The sequence below is a fragment of the Schistocerca americana genome, chromosome 3, assembly GCF_021461395.2.
Source record: "Schistocerca americana isolate TAMUIC-IGC-003095 chromosome 3, iqSchAmer2.1, whole genome shotgun sequence".
Lineage (NCBI taxonomy): Eukaryota > Metazoa > Arthropoda > Insecta > Orthoptera > Acrididae > Schistocerca > Schistocerca americana.
The window spans coordinates 152,515,925-152,527,658 of record NC_060121.1 but is presented as its reverse complement, the minus strand read 5'-3'; the positions used below and the strand labels follow the sequence as shown (position 1 = coordinate 152,527,658).

At 42.3% G+C, this 11,734-nt stretch overlaps 1 non-coding gene across 1 annotated transcript; it reads right to left on the bottom strand.

Annotated features, from left to right (window-relative positions):
- Window positions 1-8,813: 8,813 nt before the first annotated feature.
- Window positions 8,814-8,888, bottom strand: Trnas-cga. The gene has a single exon. It is a non-coding gene; the product is annotated as a tRNA-Ser (tRNA).
- Between the last annotated feature and the right edge of the window lie 2,846 nt (window positions 8,889-11,734).

Sequence of the window (11,734 nt, the reverse complement as noted above, 5' to 3'; positions counted from 1 at the left end):
AACTTCGGGACTGCCGTTATATCGTACAGTTAGATCACGCGGCACAGTATTGCAGTTCATATTGTTCGTGTGCGCGCGTTTTTCAGTCGTTGCACAAAGAAAATATTCAACCAAGATTACATATGAAGACTACATTCTATGACAGGTAACTCAGTTTTAAATTTACAATATTTGTTATAACACAATACAACTTAGATTGTTGAATGTTCTTAGTTACATAGTATTGTTTTGAAATACTTCAAAGAAAAATGTCCGTATTTTTCAGGTGCATCGACCTATACACATCGTGTCGTTATTACAGTTCATATTCATCTGCTGCACAATAATTTTTTACAGGTTAGTATCGTCGTGGTAAAGTTTTTTGATCACAGTAACATCGTTGTATAACAACGTGATTAATACATAAGCATGTCCATTTCTCATTTCCATTATAGTCGTAGTGATGCAGTTCGTTGTGACTAAAAGCATTGCTTATTACAGATCAGACGTGACCCGTCGAGTAATTGGTCCACGTGCAGTTCGTTTTTTACATTCCGTGGAAGCTTGGTTGCAGAACCTCGGACGGCACATAGCTGGCGTCGATCCTTGGACAGTCCAGGTAAGAGTGTCTGTCACATTTCGAGAACATTTCATTCCCTGAAGTTCCAACCAAAATTCTTCCACCCGTCGTGTTGTTTTCTGGACAGGCACTTTGTGTCCATTTAATCCAGTTAACATCTTGAAGTTGGGTACTGTAGTAATGTCACTAGACGATGCACGAATTATGCACTTCACATTTTCAGTTTTTTGCTGAATATAGCTCACCTAAATGTTCGTAGTTATTAATCAAGGAAATCGTTCATCGCGTTCACATAGATACGCTGCATAATGAATGACATTAACAGTTTCTTTCACATAGGTTTCCGCATAGTTGCAGAGTTAGTAATGTTCGTTAATGTCCGTGAACAGTGGTTCACTATGCAATGTCTTTTTGGCACTCGTTTTGTTCAAATTTTTACATAGTAACAGTTACACTATACATCAGTTAAAAAAATAAGTAATTATACATACACACGTCACATATTTTCTTAGCATAAACATAATATAGTTGCACATAAACATGTTTACATCATCTTTACATCGCTATAGGTTATTACATTGTATCACATTTGATTACATGAATTGCAGATATTTACATCCTCTTTAGCGGTTTTGCTGGGATATTATCGATGTTTTTTGTGATGTCATCTGAAATTATGATAGGTTAGACACAACATTCATTACATCAGTAGTGGAGTATGTACGCTCACATTCAGTTAGAGTGCGACTCGCAAACCCAATAATTCTTATCTGTTCCTCCTCTTTATTCTTTACAACTTGAAATAAGCAACAGCACAAGCCAGTACGTGAAGCGTCACAAGTCATACAAAAATCTAAATTGAAATCTGGATGGCTCAATATGTTAGCATTCACTAAAGCATGTTTAATTGTATTAAAGTCATTCTGGCACTGTTCCGACCAGATCCAAACTTGATTCTTTCTGAGTAGATTTAGCAGATGTTTACTGTTCAAAAGTGGTTGTGGCAAAAAGCGTCTGAAAAATGAACATAGCCCAAGGAATGATTTTAACTGCTTTTTAGTTCGAGGGATAGGAAAGTTTCTGATAGCATCTAATTTACTGGGATCCGGACGTATGCCCTGTGAATTAATGATATGTCCTAAATACTTTATCTCACTGCAACCAAATTTTGATTTTCTTAGGTTGGCTGTGACTCCAGCTTGTGCAAATTTTTCTAAAATTCTTTGAAGAGTGTCAACGTGTTCATTCCAAGATTGTGTAGCTATCAGTATATCATCTACATAGTGTGTGACTGTCTCAACTAAATCGTCGCCAAGCACGGTATCCAGGGCTGTAATGAATACCCCAGAGCTGACATTCAGTCCGAAGGGTAGAACACAAAACTGATAGTTTGGCCCCCAAACATAAATGCAGTATATTTCCGAGAATCAGGAGTGATATCCACCTGCCAAAACGAATTAGCGAGATCTATTGTGGAAAAATATTTTGCATCTAGAAATTTCTGTAATTACTCTTCTAAATTTTCGGGTTTTGTGTGAACCGGTAAAATTATTTCATTAATAGCTCGTGCGTCTAACACTAACCTAATGCTTCCATTTGATTTTTTGACAACAAGTAGAGGACTACAATAAGGTGAGGTGGATGGTTCAATGACCTTCCAGTCTAACATTTGTTTTAATTCTTGCCACACAGCAGGTCGTTGAGATAACGGTACGTTATATGTCTTATGGTAGAAGATCTTGTGAGGCTTAACTTCAATCTTGTACACATACGTGTTGATAACACCTAATCGTTTGGTAAAAACTTGTAAATATTTGGATAACACTTCCTGTAGTTTTATACGTTCATGTACACTGAGAGCTGTAGCTTCACTTATCTTATGATCAAGCAATGTTTTCAAGTCCATTAGCTCTGTGTCAGATGAGTGTGTTTGCATGTCTTGAATGTCATTGTCAAGTACTAACTGAACCTTGTACCCTGTACAGTGTTTGTCATGCTTTAGAGTTCTCCTGTCCAAATCAATAATAATTACACTGCTTTTATCATTTAAAATACATTTACCCTTGGAGAAGTCTATAATGCAGTCCTTCTCGCTCATAATATCTATTCCTAATATGCAATTTGTCACAAGGTCTTGTACAACCAGGAATGGCCATTGTACGGTTCCATTACCTATTTTAACGTTTACAAAAACTTGCTTCGTAACCCTACATGACTTATTACCTAGTGCAGTAGTTATTTTACAGTTTTGGGCAGGAAACTCAGGCACAGGTTCCAATTCACACATCTTTTTATAGAAATTAAAAGACAAAACGCTCACAGCTGCACCTGTATCTAGGATAATAGTAGTTGGAATCCCACCTACTACACCAGTAGTAGATGCTAAAACAATTTCATTTGTGTTTAAACGACATTGTGTACTGTCTTGTAAAAGTTCATCTGATATATTGTTATTGTGGTTGTATCTTATAAATAAAACAGGTAGTTTTTGTTTAGAATTACTCGGCATATCATTATTCTGTTGTTCAAGTGTGGTGTCAAATAACTGATTAACATTGAAGTCGCCCCCCAAGAATTCTTCAGCCACGACCTGGGGCAAAGTAGTGACTGTTTCTAGTTTGTTGGATTAGCATTTGTACTAGGTACTGACACAGATTGAGGTTGTCCATCAGGTGTCATTTCTATTATATTCACATTCGGATATTGCCTATTATGATCTCCAAACTTTTGCGGTTGTTGTTGCTGTTGCGCATTATAACTTACCTGTCGGTCGTAAGGTATGCTCCAATTTTGACCTGGTGGCTGCTGTGGTAAAGCAGAGTTTGAATGAAAGTACTGATCGTTACGAGTCCAACCTTGATGCTGTCTTGGCTCGTAGTTATTATTATTTCTATTTCTGTTTGTGTTTTTGTTATTACCTTTGTATCCGTTGTTACCGTTGTAGTTATTACCGCGGTGCCTTTTGTATGGATTGCCGCATGAAATGTTATTACTGTTGTAACTATTGTTTGTATTGGAATACGCGTGTTGATTTTGATTTCCGTACTGAGACGGCATGTGAGTTTGCTGTTTTTGTTGTACCGCGTATCCAACTGTGGGCGCGCCAGAATTGTGTTGGCAAGCCTGCATGTTTTGCATACCACTAGTGTAAACATTGTGGCTGCTGTTTTGCCGCGCGAAGCGCTGATCTTCAAGTAACATGTCAACCGAATCTAAAGCTGTTAAAAAATAATCTGAATCGTCATCCGGGATATGTAGAAGTTTTTCCTTAATGTTGAAAGGCAATTTGGCCTTTAACGCTCGGAGTATATCACGCGTTGCGACTGGTTCGTCTAAAAAATGTCCCATGTTCAAGTATTTTTCAAAATATCTGCGTAAGTTACCATTTTTACTGTTAAAAGTTTCAGGTTCTAAAATTTGTCTTCTGAGTCGCTCCTGGACGGATTGCGACCAGAATTTGTTCAGAAAAGCACGCTCAAACTCACTGTACGTGGTACATACGTCAGCTTGACTGTATGCCCAGACAGCTGCATCGCCTTGGATGTAACCGACAATATATGAAATCTTTTTCCGGTCACTCCAAGTGCGTGGAAATGCGTTACTAAAAGATTTAAGAAAAATCACCGGATGAATGGTTCGTTTTTCTGGGATAAAAATCTGAAATTGCCTGTGTTTCATTAAGCTTTCATCTTCTTTCGCATTGTGATATGGATTTGTCCCACTGTAATTACTGCTATGTCCAGCTGGCGAGTAATTACGATAATGTTGCTGTGGTTTACCATGATAATAGCTTGTGTTTGTGTTTCCACATCGTGGTATGTGTTGTAGTCGTGGTGTGTTTTGTTCTTGTGTATTTGTCGTGTGCGGAATGTGTGTATCATACTCGAATGTATATTGGTTTCTGAACTGTACATTTTGACTGATATTTTCGTTACATTCAGACTGTAGTTGATCGGTGAATTGTCTCATGGGTGCAGTGACGGATTGTACTGCGTCACTGATCAGCTGTTTGTTATTAGTAATGTATTGCGCTACGGAGTCGTGCACAATTGTTGGTAAATTTTCACGTAAGCATCTATCAAAATGTTTGTCTTTGTTCTCAACCCAATCATGAAATTCTTTATTAATATTTTGAAAACGAGCTGTGGCATCTGATTGTAAGATGTCAGTCAGGTGTTGTTCAACATTGTCAAATTTATTCTGTACGTCAGTAATTCGTTTTTCAAGATTGTCATGTACTGAAGGATATGTTTGAATTTGTTCAGTAAGAACTTCACACGTGACATTAAGGTTTTTTACTTGTGTCTGTAAAAGTGCTACGTCAGTTGTAGTCTTTTCTTGTCTCGTATTAAGCTGGGAAAATTTAGTACTGAGTTCGGTCATCTGTTTGGTCAGTGTGGCGTCTATAAGTTCCACACGCTTACATAAAGTGTCATTACCTATCTTGATTGCTATGAGATCAGATTTGATTTCGTCATTTTGTGTTTTTAACTGTTCATTCTGTGTCTCTAATTGTGCCTTTAAGGTTGCCATGTTTTCGGCGTTTTGTTTCATTAGCATTTGTAACATGTCGGCAATGTTTACCGTTTGCAAGGTCTCTGACCCCGCCGCGTCATTAGACGTGACGTCATGCATTAACATGGGCTCTGATTGAGATTTTGAAATTTTTGTAGTGGACGGCCTATCGTCAAAATTTTCGTCAACACTTGCGTCAATGTTTGATGAATCGTGACTACCGGTTGCTGTCGTAAAGTCATTTTCTAACACTTGTCTCACGTCCGAGTCGGATTGCGTCTGAATAGTACGTGCTTGCTGTTCCATTTTTGCGTATTGTTTTCTAGTTATTACCATGCCACACGTGATATATGTTTCAAGAAAATTTTTGACACTGATTTTAAAATAAAATGTAGTTGAGCATGAATCACTCGTAGCAACAATGGCTGTCTGTTAATTTAAAAATATAAACTGAATTTGAGATTATTGGTAATGGCTGCTGGCCATGTTACATGATATCGTACAGAAGTCGGCCATATTGTACACTCGTGTATTGGTATTGTTGCATACGTTATTGTTTAGGGAAAAGTACTGAGAATGAAATTTATCACTGAAACTGTTATGCAGAAAAGAAACACTACAGAATTTACTGAAAAGCTAATACACTGAATTATACGTCTGGTCAAGCCTACCAATGCAAAGATGCTGCGTCTTACCTTATTTTGCTGGAAGTTTCATTGCGTCTTCCCGCAAAATTTCAGAATTGGAAAATATCTTCAGATTTTGTTATCTCTCATACATTGACGTCCAGGTCCAGAAAGTTGATTTTTTACATGAAACAAAGAGAACAATGTAACAAATGACAAAATAACAAGTCCTGTCACGGTCGCCAATATAAAATAAATAAAATAAATAAAAAAAATGCTATTTTGAATATGTTAATTATTCTATCTGTATGATGGTGATTGTGATTGCAATTGTATTTGCTTATCTGGAACGTGGACGTTTAATTATTCGTTATCAGACGCTTGACAATGGCTTTTTCGTAAAGGCAATGTTACTCGTAGTTGACCGTGAAATAAAACTGAATAATCGGACTTCGTAATTAAATCGTTTCCAAAGACTGCTGCGGTAGGTGCGGACTCATAATCTAAATCTCAATATTACAATAATTTGCCAGCCATGCCAATACGTCGTACAGAGGTGATTGTCTACTAAACATAAAAAAGTTACACAGTTAGTTAAATCAGATATATTCAATGAATAACCAACAGTTCATAATCCTACTTACTTTTATAAATATAAATTCTTTACAGAATCGAGTGCCTAGTGTGGTTGCAACTCGCAGTATTCTTCTATAACATGAAATATGGCGGTGTGCCAGACAATAAAATAAAATACGTGCTTCTCGCACCACTTCAACCAGAGCTCTCCCTTTCTTAATCAAACATAAGAGTAACGTAATTGTGCTTTTGTTTTATCAGCGACACAGCGCTGCAGTTGTGTGCCATAGGCTTTATTTATTTGTCACTGATCATTTATTTAATTAGTATTTCGCGTTTCCGCGGAAACTCACGCTCGGCATGCAAATGTGCCTTTATATTGCCCCCTGAATTGCGAGGCGAAAGGACACACCTGCAGGCGAGCAATTCACCTAAAGGCACAAGAAAATCTAAGTTATCTACAACTATTTACATGACTTACATTACACATTATACACATTATATACAAAATTTGAATGACGCGGGTGCGCCGTCCTGTCAGAAAAGTCACAGTTGGCCGTAATAGACGGAAAGTCATCGAATAATAGCCGGTGTTCCCCAAGGAAGTGTTATAGGCCCTCTATTGTTCCTGATCTACACTCCTGGAAATGGGAAAAAGAACACATTGACACCGGTGTGTCAGACCCACCATACTTGCTCCGGACACTGCGAGAGGGCTGTACAAGCAATGATCACACGCACGGCACAGCGGACACACCAGGAACCGCGGTGTTGGCCGTCGAATGGCGCTAGCTGCGCAGCATTTGTGCACCGCCGCCGTCAGTGTCAGCCAGTTTGCCGTGGCATACGGAGCTCCATCGCAGTCTTTAACACTGGTAGCATGCCGCGACAGCGTGGACGTGAACCGTATGTGCAGTTGACGGACTTTGAGCGAGGGCGTATAGTGGACATGCGGGAGGCCGGGTGGACGTACCGCCGAATTGCTCAACACGTGGGGCGTGAGGTCTCCACAGTACATCGATGTTGTCGCCAGTGGTCGGCGGAAGGTGCACGAGCCCGTCGACCTGGGACCGGACCGCAGCGACGCACGGATGCACGCCAAGACCGTAGGATCCTACGCAGTGCCGTAGGGGACCGCACCGCCACTTCCCAGCAAATTAGGGACACTGTTGCTCCTGGGGTATCGGCGAGGACCATTCGCAACCGTCTCCATGAAGCTGGGCTACGGTCCCGCACACCGTTAGGCCGTCTTCCGCTCACGCCCCAACATCGTGCAGCCCGCCTCCAGTGGTGTCGCGACAGGCGTGAATGGAGGGACGAATGGAGACGTGTCGTCTTCAGCGATGAGAGTCGCTTCTGCCTTGGTGCCAATGATGGTCGTATGCGTGTTTGGCGCCGTGCAGGTGAGCGCCACAATCAGGACTGCATACGACCGAGGCACACAGGGCCAACACCCGGCATCATGGTGTGGGGAGCGATCTCCTACACTGGCCGTACACCACTGGTGATCGTCGAGGGGACACTGAATAGTGCACGGTACATCCAAACCGTCATCGAACCCATCGTTCTACCATTCCTAGACCGGCAAGGGAACTTGCTGTTCCAACAGGACAATGCACGTCCGCATGTATCCCGTGCCACCCAACGTGCTCTAGAAGGTGTAAGTCAACTACCCTGGCCAGCAAGATCTCCGGATCTGTCCCCCATTGAGCATGTTTGGGACCGGATGAAGCGTCGTCTCACGCGGTCTGCACGTCCAGCACGAACGCTGGTCCAACTGAGGCGCCAGGTGGAAATGGCATGGCAAGCCGTTCCACAGGACTACATCCAGCATCTCTACGATCGTCTCCATGGGAGAATAGCAGCCTGCATTGCTGCGAAAGGTGGATATACACTGTACTAGTGCCGACATTGTGCATGCTCTGTTGCCTGTGTCTATGTGCCTGTGGTTCTGTCAGTGTGATCATGTGATGTATCTGACCTCAGGAATGTGTCAATAAGGTTTCCCCTTCCTGGGACAATGAATTCACGGTGTTCTTATTTCAATTTCCAGGAGTGTATATTAGCGACATAGGAGACAATCTGAGTAGCCGTCTTAGATTGTTTGCGGATGATGCTGTCATTTACCGTCTTTTAAAGTCATCAGATGATCAAAATGACTTGCAAAATGATTTAGAAAAGATATCTGTATGGTGCGAAAGGTGGCAATTGACCCTGAATAAAGAAAAGTGCAAAGTTATTCACATGAGTACTAAAAGAAATCAGCTAAATTTCGATTACGCGATAAGTCAACAAATCTGAGGGCTGTAAATTCAGCTAAATACTTAGGGATTACAACTACAAATAACCTAAATTCGAACGATCACATAGATAATATTGTGGGTAGAGCAAACGAAAGACTGCGATTCACTGGCAGAACACTTAGAAGGTGCAACAGGTCTACCAAAGAGACTGCTTACACTACGCTTCCAGAATGAGATTTTCACTCTGCAGCGGAGTGTGCGCTGATATGAAACTTCCTGGCAGATTAAAACTGTGTGCCCGACCGAGACTCGAACTCGGGACCTTTGCCTTTCGGGGGCAAGTGCTCTACCAACTGAGCTACCGAAGCACGACTCACGGCCGGTACTCACAGCTTTACTTCTGGCAGTACCTCGTCTCCTACCTTCCAAACTTTACAGAAGCTCTCCTGCGAACCATGCTAGTTCTGCATGGTTCGCAGGAGAGCTTCTGTAAAGTTTGGAAGGTAGGAGACGAGGTACTGGCAAAAGTAAAGCTGTGAGTACCGGGCGTGAGTCGTGCTTCGGTAGCTCAGTTGGTAGAGCACTTGCCCGCGAAGGGCAAAGGTCCCGAGTTCGAGTCTCGGTCGGGCACACAGTTTTAATCTGCCAGGAAGTTTTACACTACGCTTGTGCTCCCTATTCTGGAGTACCGCTGTGCGGTGTGGGATCCGCATCAGGTGGGACTGACAGATGACATCGAAAAATACAAAGAAGGGTAGCTCATTTTACATTATCGCGAAATAGTGGAGACAGTGTCACAGACATGATATGTGAATTTGAGTGGCAGTTTTTCGTTGCGACGGGACCTTCTCATGAAATTTCAATCATCAGTTTTCTCCTCCGATTGCGAAAACGTTCTGTTGGCACCCACCTACGCAGGGAGAAATGATCATCACGATAAAATAAGAGAAATCAGGGTTCGCACGGAAAAATTTAAGTGCTCGTTTTTCCCACGTGCCGTTCGAGAGTGGAAAGGTAGAGAGACAGCATGAAGGTGGTTCATTGAACCCTCTGCGAGGCACTTAATTGTGAATAGCAGAGTAATCACGTGGATGTAGACAGAATGTGAACACCTGTACTTACTTGGGAATGGTTTATTAATAAAAGGTTGGATCCCCATTTGCCATAATACAGCTGCGATTCTTCTTGGAATACTGGCATATAATGATTGTATAGTCCCCAGTGGAATGTTATGCCACTCTTATATCAGAGCCTATTCTAACTCCTGTCGTGACGAGAGGAGGGGAAATCTGATCCGGAGTCTGCGCTCCAATACCGCTCACAAGGGTTCGATAATGTTCAAGTCCGGGGACTGTGCTGGCCAGGAAAGCCGCTGCAGTTGGTTGCATCCTCCTCGTACGACGATTGTACTGTCCTGGTTGTGTGAATGGATGCATTATCGCCGGCCGAAGTGGCCGCGCGGTTCTGGCGCTGCAGTCTGAAACCGCGAGACCGCTACGGTCGCAGGTTCGAATCCTGCCTCGGGCATGGATGTGTGTGATGTCCTTAGGTTAGTTCGGTTTAACTAGTTCTAAATTCTAGGGGACTAATGACCTCAGCAATTGAGTCCCATAGTGCTCAGAGCCATTTGAACCATTTTTTTTTTTTGATGCATTATCGTCCTGAAATATGGCATCAGTGTTGGGGAGCAACATTTGGATCATGGGGTGCACCTGATCGCCTAAAATGTCCACATAATCGTTGGCTGTAAAGCGGCCTTTGAGAGTAATGATCGTACCAGCAGAATACCATGATATAGCTGCCCACACCATCACACTTCAACCTCCATGCTTAACTGTTGGTATCAATCAATCAGGATGTAGGCTTCTTTGGCGTTCTCCAGACGTAAACCCGGCTCGATTTTGGAAATAACGAAAACGTTAACTCGTCGGACCACATAACATGTTTCCACTGATCAGCAGTCCAGGATTTATGCTCCTGACACCATGTTTTGCATTCCTTTGCTCTGGTTTTGTCACTAATAGTTTCGTTATAGCAGCTCGTCCACGAATGATCGCTTTATGGAGTCATAGGTGGACAGTGTCGGTAGATACGGGGTCTCGAAGATGCCTATTGAGCTCTGCATTCACTTTAGCCGCCGTTGTTTTGTGTTGTTTCGACACAGTTCGTGTTAGCGTACGACGGTCTCTGTCATTTAGTTTTGATTTGCGCCCATTATTACGTTTACACGGTGATGTCTTTCCATTTATTTGTGTAGGCTATCATGACTGTTGCAACAGTTGCTCTTGAAACATTGAATAATTTGGCTGTTTTGGTTGCTGCTGCTCCAGCTAATCGGGCCCCCACAATCTGCCATTTTTGGAACTCCGTCAGGTCTTTCATTGTTCGTCTATCTCGGCCTCTGAATTCAAATACAAGGGTGCATTACTCGTAAACAACCTGCACTGATGCCTAGTCCGATCTGAACACGCAGAGTCTAGCGCAACACGTGCCTTACCTGAGTTGTTGACTGTAAAGTACAACCATCCCATTACTACCACTGTTCACATTATTTTCCCTATCTCCTGTAGATGCGATACGCTGAAATACGAGGGCTATTAGGAAAGTAAGGAACGATAGGTCGCGAAATGGAAACCACAGTTAAAATCAAAACTGTTTTATTTGCAACAGTTAGCTACAACTTGCAGCTACTTATCTTCCATAGTCGCCGATCCGACTTAGAGGTTTGTCGTAGCGTTGTACCAACTTTCCGATACCCTTGTTATAGAAGGCAGCCGCCAGTGCTTTCCGCCAATTCTCTACGCTGGCCCACAGCTCGGTGTCTGTGCCAAAATGTTGTCTTCATAGCCAGCGGTTCATGTGAGCAGAGATGAAACTCAGAGGGAGACAATTACAGGCTATATTGTGTGTGATCAAACATTTCCAATTGAAAACGATGCAGGAGCATCCTCATTGCCCCTACAGAATGCAGCTGAGAATTGTCTTGAAGAAGAAAACGCACGACAGTTATGTAATGTTGGCTGCATAGCTTCAGGCGAAGTTTCTCACCAAGCCCTCGTACCTGGCGGGAGACACTATCGTTCTAGGTATCTTTATGTGCTCCATGTGTGTTCAGAACTAAAACGAACTGCGCAACGCGATCGACGGGCATACTAGAGACACTGCCCCACACATCTGTGCAAAACTTAATCGGATTTTCACTGTGGTCTCCATTT